The sequence below is a fragment of the Mandrillus leucophaeus genome, unplaced genomic scaffold, assembly GCF_000951045.1.
Source record: "Mandrillus leucophaeus isolate KB7577 unplaced genomic scaffold, Mleu.le_1.0 Scaffold211, whole genome shotgun sequence".
Classification (NCBI taxonomy): domain Eukaryota; kingdom Metazoa; phylum Chordata; class Mammalia; order Primates; family Cercopithecidae; genus Mandrillus; species Mandrillus leucophaeus.
The window spans coordinates 1,019,011-1,026,891 of record NW_012102155.1 but is presented as its reverse complement, the minus strand read 5'-3'; the positions used below and the strand labels follow the sequence as shown (position 1 = coordinate 1,026,891).

The 7,881-nt window shown below is 36.6% G+C and overlaps 1 long non-coding RNA gene across 1 annotated transcript in view; it reads left to right on the top strand.

Moving 5' to 3' along the window:
* The window catches only part of LOC105539914, a 49,373-nt gene that overhangs the window by 1,961 nt on the left and 39,531 nt on the right, over positions 1-7,881 (top strand). The gene's annotated exons all lie outside the window — the stretch shown is intronic.

Below are 7,881 nucleotides of genomic sequence, written 5' to 3'. Positions count from 1 at the left end.
TCTCGATCTCCTGAATTCGTGATCCGCCCGTCTCGGCCTCCCAAAGTGCTGGGATTACAGGCTTCAGCCACCACGCCCAGCCTGAAATTCTGATGTTGTTAGGATCACACAAGGTTGTCAAGACAAGACAGAATTCATACAATGTGCTTCCTACAATGCTCTTGGCTAAAGGGCTTTCACCACTGGCAGGACCTTGTTACAACAGCCCTACCTTCCTGGATTCCCACAGCCTGGACCCTGAGGGCTGCCACGGAGCCAGGCTCCTGTATGGCATGGGTTTGGAGAAGAAGCCAGACAGGGTTCTTAGCAGGAATATAAATTGTGTGAGGAGTCATAAAAACTAGATAAGGAATGTGTTGTTCAGTAGTTAAAGATGTGCTGACCTTAGTTTAACTATTTTAAACCCTTAGAAGGATTTGGAAAATGAATTGAGAGGTGGTTTGTTATTTTTGCCCCCATGAGTCTTTCTTTGTTTGTCTTTTTAACAAGCACAACGGCTTTAGAAATCCTGTCTCTAGTGATGTTTACTTCTTTTCTACTTGGGAAACATTCTAAGGCTCACAATGGTACTTGTGGCACCCTAGCACATTTCCCCACCTCTTATCCCCCATCCCTCCCAATTTAAAAAGAAAGAAAAGGAAAAGCTACTGACCGCACCTGAGGCTTTGTCAAAACTCTTTGGCACAATTCAGTGCCTGCAAATGTTACAGGAGGATGTGCAGATAGATGCAAAAGGGTGTTTGTCAAATCAAGAGAACACTATTCAACCGAGACGCATTTCCAGCTCTCTGTTATGTGATTGCCTTGAGAATAATTATGTACAAGCACTGCTTGGATCTTATGGTGACCTGGCTAGGGGAAGAAGATTCTGGGAATAAACAGCAGCTAAGCAGCAACAGAGCTTGCCGTCTGTTTAAATAGTGCTCTGTAAATGTCTTCAGGTAGCCTGTCTAAACCCTGGAATTTTATTTTCTTCAGGGCTGCTAACCACCTCTCTGTGCTACCAAACTGTATAGGAGAAACCTTTGCATTCTATCTTTTAAAAACCTGCTTTTCACTCCTCCCTACATACAACTACCATCACATTTTTCATGATTATCTCAGACTCTTTTAGCATTTGCATGTGGTTAGTTTTCTTTCGTTATTTACTGGCCTTGAATGAATCTGTAGCCTTTTATATTTTATAGATATTATATAAAACACATCATGTTTGTTTCATAAAGATCTTGTTTTTCAACACTGATGACTGTAGATGCACAGTTTTTGCAGCATGCTAAATCTTAATCTCAATTTTGTATTTTCTGGTTAAAATCATCTCTGTAAAACATCAATAAAAGAGAGAAAGCACACTTTTTTTCCAGGTGCTCCCAGGTTGATCTTGTACAGTAGAAAGGTACAAGACTTCACATATATTTATCCAATCTAGAAAAATTTATTACACATCTGATTCTGAGTGAAAATACAGAATTACTATCTTTAACTTTCAGGAAGCAAGGACTATAGTAGCTTTTTTTTTTTTTTTTTTTGTGCTAATGGAAAATCTCCATTATTCCATAATTTTTGGAGCCTGTAGCCAAATTTGGTGGAGCATGAATAGAGCTCTGCTTTTATCTTTCGTGGTGCTTGAATCTTCGCTCTCTTTCTTGGCTTTGGAGAAGTGTACAGTTGTTTTTTCCTTCTTCTTTTCTCAGTCCTTCTCTGAAATTCTTGGATGGCTTGTTTGCCTCTGTTCACTGTTTTATGGCTTTAGAGCTCAATTTTATATCTCCTTCCCTGACATCTCTCATGAGCTCCAGTACCTGGTGGAATTTCCACCTTAGACTTGGCCTGTCTGACAGTGACTGAGCTCACATCTTCCTCACTCCATCTTTCAGCACATTTGTGCCAAAGTTGTTTGCTGCCTCCTTTAGTCAGGCTCCAGAGGGCTTTACTAAGATTTCTATCATTTATCTTGATTGTGCCTGCTTTAAAAAGTGATTTAAATAATAAGCTCATCTTACTTTTAATTCTAAATCTTCCTGGATGGGTTTGAATTCAAAGTTTTCTTTTGTTTATTCAAAATCCACTGTCTAAAAATTTTCACTTGTGTTGAAGTTTTATGAAAAACTGAAAAGTATGAACAAATTTAAAAATGTATACTTTCTACATGCTTAAAAGGGTCTTAGAAGTCATTTGGTAAAATTACTCATTACATAGATGAATAATTCATTGTAGACTGTAGTGAGTTGGGTTTCTAGGCCCTTGGTGAAGCTTTGCTTTTACTAAATATAATGAGAAAAGTATGGTTGTTAATGAATTACATATTCCACATCTCTATCTACATTCATGTTTATTTCTTCATTCATAACATTTTGAATCTTCAGACCTATAAGAAGATCATCTTTTGGGAATTATATGCTTTATATTTGCAAAAGTCTATTTCTAAAAGTCTGACCTGAGTTTCACATAACTTGAGTATATTGCTTTCTTTCAGAGAACATTTGTCTTTGGGCCTCATCACACGTTGTTTCTTGTGTAGAGACCTGTCACATGGCCAGTCTCAAATCATTAGCCAAGTCCAAGTTTTGCAATAACCAACCCATGAATAATGACACAATAATGGGAATTGAGCAGCAATATAAATTATGTTAGATTTAGCAAGCCACATGTTATGAACACATTAAAAAAAGAAATACCGTTCCACTTTTAGAATGACCCTATTATGTGATGAAAAAGGAACTGAAGAGAATGTGGGCACTGCTAACTTCTAGAAGTAAGGAAAGTACACTTAGATATGGGCATAATTTTTGGTGAACTGAAATTCCTGTCCTCAAACTAATAAAATTTGATTCATTTCTCTAAATGATCATCTCTAAATAGATCTATACAATACTAAGTACCTACTGGCTTATATGGCTGTAGTTCCTCATAGTTATTTGAAATGAGCCTGTGGTGATGGTTTGAGGCTAATATAATTATTTTCTTCCACTGCGGGCAAGGTATAAATCCTCCAGGACTTCTGAAATGCCCTTTTATACTCCTTTCAGGAAGGTAAAATGATCACTTTATCAAATCCATGTCCGTAGGAATTGCATTTCTATGTATGCTGTTTGATCTTATTAGATCAAATCATTTTCTATGGATCAACTTGTCTCAGTCTTCATTTCTTTTAAGAGGAAGGAGTTATAAAGACTATGGTGGGGATATTTCACTTGGTTTGCACACTATTGGTAAAGGATAAATGATAAAAGAGGATATAATCATGACTCATACAAATATAAAATAGATACATGTCAACATTTTTATTTCACTCACTAATTAGCGAAGGAACTGGAACAGTTGTTAAAATTGGTTGCTACAAAGGAGAATTTAAACAGCCAACCAATACACAAGCTCATCAGAAAGGCTGATTTAAATTTGCTTAATAGATGCAAAGCTAGCTTCTTCAACAGTGGGAGAGGGAAGTCGATTGAATTTCCACTGGACAGAGTTTATTTGCATGCCTCTAACCAAGAATTATTTGCATTGCTATCAGTTTTCTGCAAGTTAATGTATACCGCTACAGAATTATAAAATAGCTGAAGACAATGAAAAGCACAAACTTCACAAAATTAGATAACCTTGGGTGTGTTCCAAACAATGCATTGTTTTGCATTAATGACACCCTTAGTCTTTTGGTCTACTTCATTAGCTTTCCCAGTTTTTCCCTACAGATTGCCCTCTTCTTTTGGCTTTAATTTTTTCAATGGTTTTGGGGAAGGTAACACCCAATTTATGTTTCAGAATAATTTTTATTATCTCTGCTTAAGCCTTTTGTTCCCTCTTCTTCAAGTCCAGCTTAGGCAACTAGTCATCAGTGTGTCCTCGCGAAGAGCATATCCCCAAATTGGAAAATAATCCTTCAGGGCATCTGAACATAAGTACATTTGGCTTACTTGGTGAAGAGGTTGTCTGAATAGAATAAGACTACGTGGAAGGAGGCGAGTGTTCGACATTTTAAAATGCATTTTAAGAAAAATTAATTTTGGGTCTTTTTGCTTACCATATTTATTTGCTATGTATTTTATTATTATTTTTTGAGACAGGGTCTTGCTCTGTCACTCAGGCTGGAGTGCAGTGGCACCATCATGGCTTACTGCAGCCTCTACCTCCCGGGCTCAAGCAATTCTACCACTTCAGTTTCTTGAGTAGCTGGGGCTACAAGAGTGTGCCACCACACCCAGCTAATTTTTTATTTTTTTGCAGAGATAGGGGTCTCACTATGTTGCCCAAGCTGGACTTGAACTCCTAGGTTCAAGCAATCTTCCTACCTTGACCTCCCAAAGTGTTGGGATTATAGGCATGAGCCACCATAGTCACCATACACTGTTACGCATTTTAGAGTAGTTAATACAATTGTGACAAATTACAGTGGGAGGTAAATCAATGAATATTGTAAAACATTAGCAAAAATTCAAGGTCATATGGTCCAAACATCTAAACAGTTCTATTGTTACTTCACTAATGAATTAATTCATTTATTCACTAGATCAGAAGCTCGGTAAAGGCAATAACTTCACCTATTTTGTTCCCTATTGCCTCCCCAAAGCCTTGCACAGTGTTGGAGGCATAGTATATTTGTGATACACACTTATCCAGTGAAATTTTAAGAGCAATTTATTAACCATCTACTCTTCATCTGACACTATGATAGGTGCTGGGGGTTAAAAATAAATATATAATATTCATTATGATTAATGTTTTAGAAAAGTTCCTCATCTTTTTTGGATCTTTTCCCTCAAAGGAATTTGTCCTTGATGAGAGAATTTTAGGCATTATGGCAGACTAACTGGAGAACAGTCTGAGTTTTCCCCAAATCACACCATATAGGCAAGTTTCTTTTGAATGTGTGGTTAATATTATCTCTAGTAGGATCTCCCCAAGCAGTATGCTGGGTGTCATCCACATAGAGACATTGGAGGTTGCTGAAATATAGACCACTGGCTTCAATGGCAGCAGTTCAAGTTCTCCTAGCAACCCTTCACCGTGTTTCTGAGCCTGATCAGAGATTCTTCCTCTTATAGCAGCCTAAGAAGAAGAATCACTGTTACCAATTAGTATGTGCCAGAATCTAGGCTAAGCACTTTGTAACTTATATCTTATTTAATCCTTATACCTACCCTGTGGAGTAGGTGAGAAGTTAAGGATTATTATTTCATTAATGCAGCTAGTGAGTGGCAGGGTTAGGACATGATTTGAGGTCTGCCTGAAGTCAAAGGCCATACGCTTTGAACTGTGTAGCCTCAATATCTAGAACTGATGTGATGAGAATATGGCTGAGTCTATGTTGAGTGTTTTTGGGTCTGCATGAGTGGATGTGGGAGAAGCAGGTTTCTTTTTTCTTCATTCATGATGCAATAAAGACAAAATGTGCATTATCCATTTTTGCTCTGCTGTAGACTTCTCTCCATCTAGGCTCCTGTTGAAAAATTACATAGTGACTCTGACAATTGAATCAAGACTTCTATTAAGACCCCAGAGAGGTCAGCCTTTCATACAATGGCATTTCGACCTTCTCTTCCACCCTCAGCCTGAAGAGTTCTGAAATAGCTGCTGTCTGCCCATAAGTCATCCTTCAAACCTTTGTATTTACAGGACAACTTGGCATTTTTCTTCTCTTCATCTTTCAAAATTTCCAATATCCTTAACATTTGATTTTTTTCTCTCAGAATTTACTTCTCTGAAAATGTCTACATTTTGGCTTTCTTTAGTTTCGTTTCCAATTTTGAACTCAGTGTGCTCCTCTGAAATCATTTCCCTCCTTCTAATTAACCTGACTCCATTACATACACATTCCCTATTCTTAGCTTCATTGTATCATCTACATAAATTACTAAAGTTATTTCAGCTTTATCTCAGACCTCCTTTAACACCTACTCTTCAGAATTCTTGGTTTCTTGCCATTATCCCTGATTAGCCTCAAATCTCTCTCTCTCTTTTTTTTTGTTTTGAGACAGAGTCTCTCTCTGTCGCCCAGGCTGGAGTGCAGTGGCACGATCTCTGCTCACTGCAACCTCTGCCTCCTGAGTTCAAGCGATTCTCCTACCTCGGCCTCCCGAGTAGCTGGGATTACAGGCACATGCCACCATGCCCAGCTAATTTTTGTATTTTTATGGTAGAGCTGGGGTTTCAACATGTTGGCCAGGCTGGTCTCGAATTCCTGACCTTGTGATCCACCCGCCTCAGCCTCCCAAAGTGCTGGGATTACAGGCATGAGCCACCACACCCCCAAATTCTTTTGATTGTCTCTTTCTAACATCCCAACTAATGTGAACTGAGAGAAAAAAAAAAAAAGAAAAAAGAATGTGTGGAAAACTACAATAAATTCTATAAAGATTTACATAGTCATTTAGTTTTTATAAACAGACTCTACTCAACTTTGTTGGTCTAAGTTCTAAAAGGTACCTTTGGGGTAAAAAATAACTACATAGCATATTATAGCAAAATAACTATGTTTTAAGAGTTTAATTTTCAATTTTTATTTGCTCTGTGACTATTTCAATGTAATGGTTTATGTATGGTCCTTTTCTTTTAACTTTTTTTTTTTGTAGAAAATTTCAAAAATATACAAAAATAGGATAGAATTAACAGCCATGTAGCTGTCACTTAGTTTTAACTATTTAGAACTCATGACCAATCTCATTCCATCTACTTCCTCCTTCCTCCTGAAGTGTTTGGAAACAAATTCCAGACATCATATCATTTTATATAAGTATTTCAGTATGTATTGCTAAAGGAAAAGCAATACTTTGGGAAAAATCATAACTGCAACTAAACATTTTCTTAAAGATCATCAAGTAATAGCCAATGTTCTAATGTCCTCATCTTATTTATTTTACAGTTTGTTTGCTTCAATCAAAATCAAGTTCATGAATTGAATGGGTTGTTATATTTTGTGTCTTTTTAATATGTAGACTCTCGCTCATCTCTTTATTGCCATTAATTCATTTGTTGAAGAAGTCAAATTATTTGTTTTATGGTGTTTCCAACAGTTTGGATGTTGTTGATTGTATCCCTGTGGTGTGTTAAATGTATTGCTTTAGCATTTATATTTTCTCTAAATTGGTGATCTGATTCAGATCACCTTAACCAGATTCAGGTCTGACTTCTTGGGAAGGTTACTTCATAGGCAGTATTGTGGACTTTCATCAGGAGGTAGCACAATGGCTGGTTATCTCTCTTTTTATGATGTTAGTGACCATTGGTTTTCACATCCTAGATTCACAGAGCAACCAAATAAAGATGATTGAGTGAATGGCTAAAGAAATAAATATGTTCGAATCTGTACTACTTACATCATTTCCCGATGTAAGTATAGAAATTAAGATTATTCGAAGATCATAATAAGTTTTACCTCCTCCAAATAAATATCATCTTTTTCAATAAAGTTTCCAAGGACCTAGATAATTTAGGATTATCTTGTCCAATGAGACCTTGGAATATTTGTGTTTGGAGTCACTGTGGAAGACATATGCACATATTTTAGAAAGCTGAGGAGCAAGCTGGCATTCTCTAGATAAGATTAAAGAACACGGCTAGATGTATACTTTTTTAGGTGAGGGAGGGAAATGATCTGGGCACACACAAAATAAGCTGTTAACAATGATTATCACTGGTGAGAATGAGTGGAGGAGATGGGAAAGTTTGTCATTTTATTTTGTACCTGTCTATTGTTTGAACTTTCTCCATGATTATCTAGATGGGATCATGTTCATTTCGATTTTCTTCCTTGTATTTATATAGTTAAAAATGTAGTAAATGCTAAATAAATGAATGAGTAATTAATTAAATTAGAAAGCTATTTAAGACACTTGTCTGGATGGAGATGCTTCCCATTCTTTTTTTTTTTTTTTTTTTTTTTTT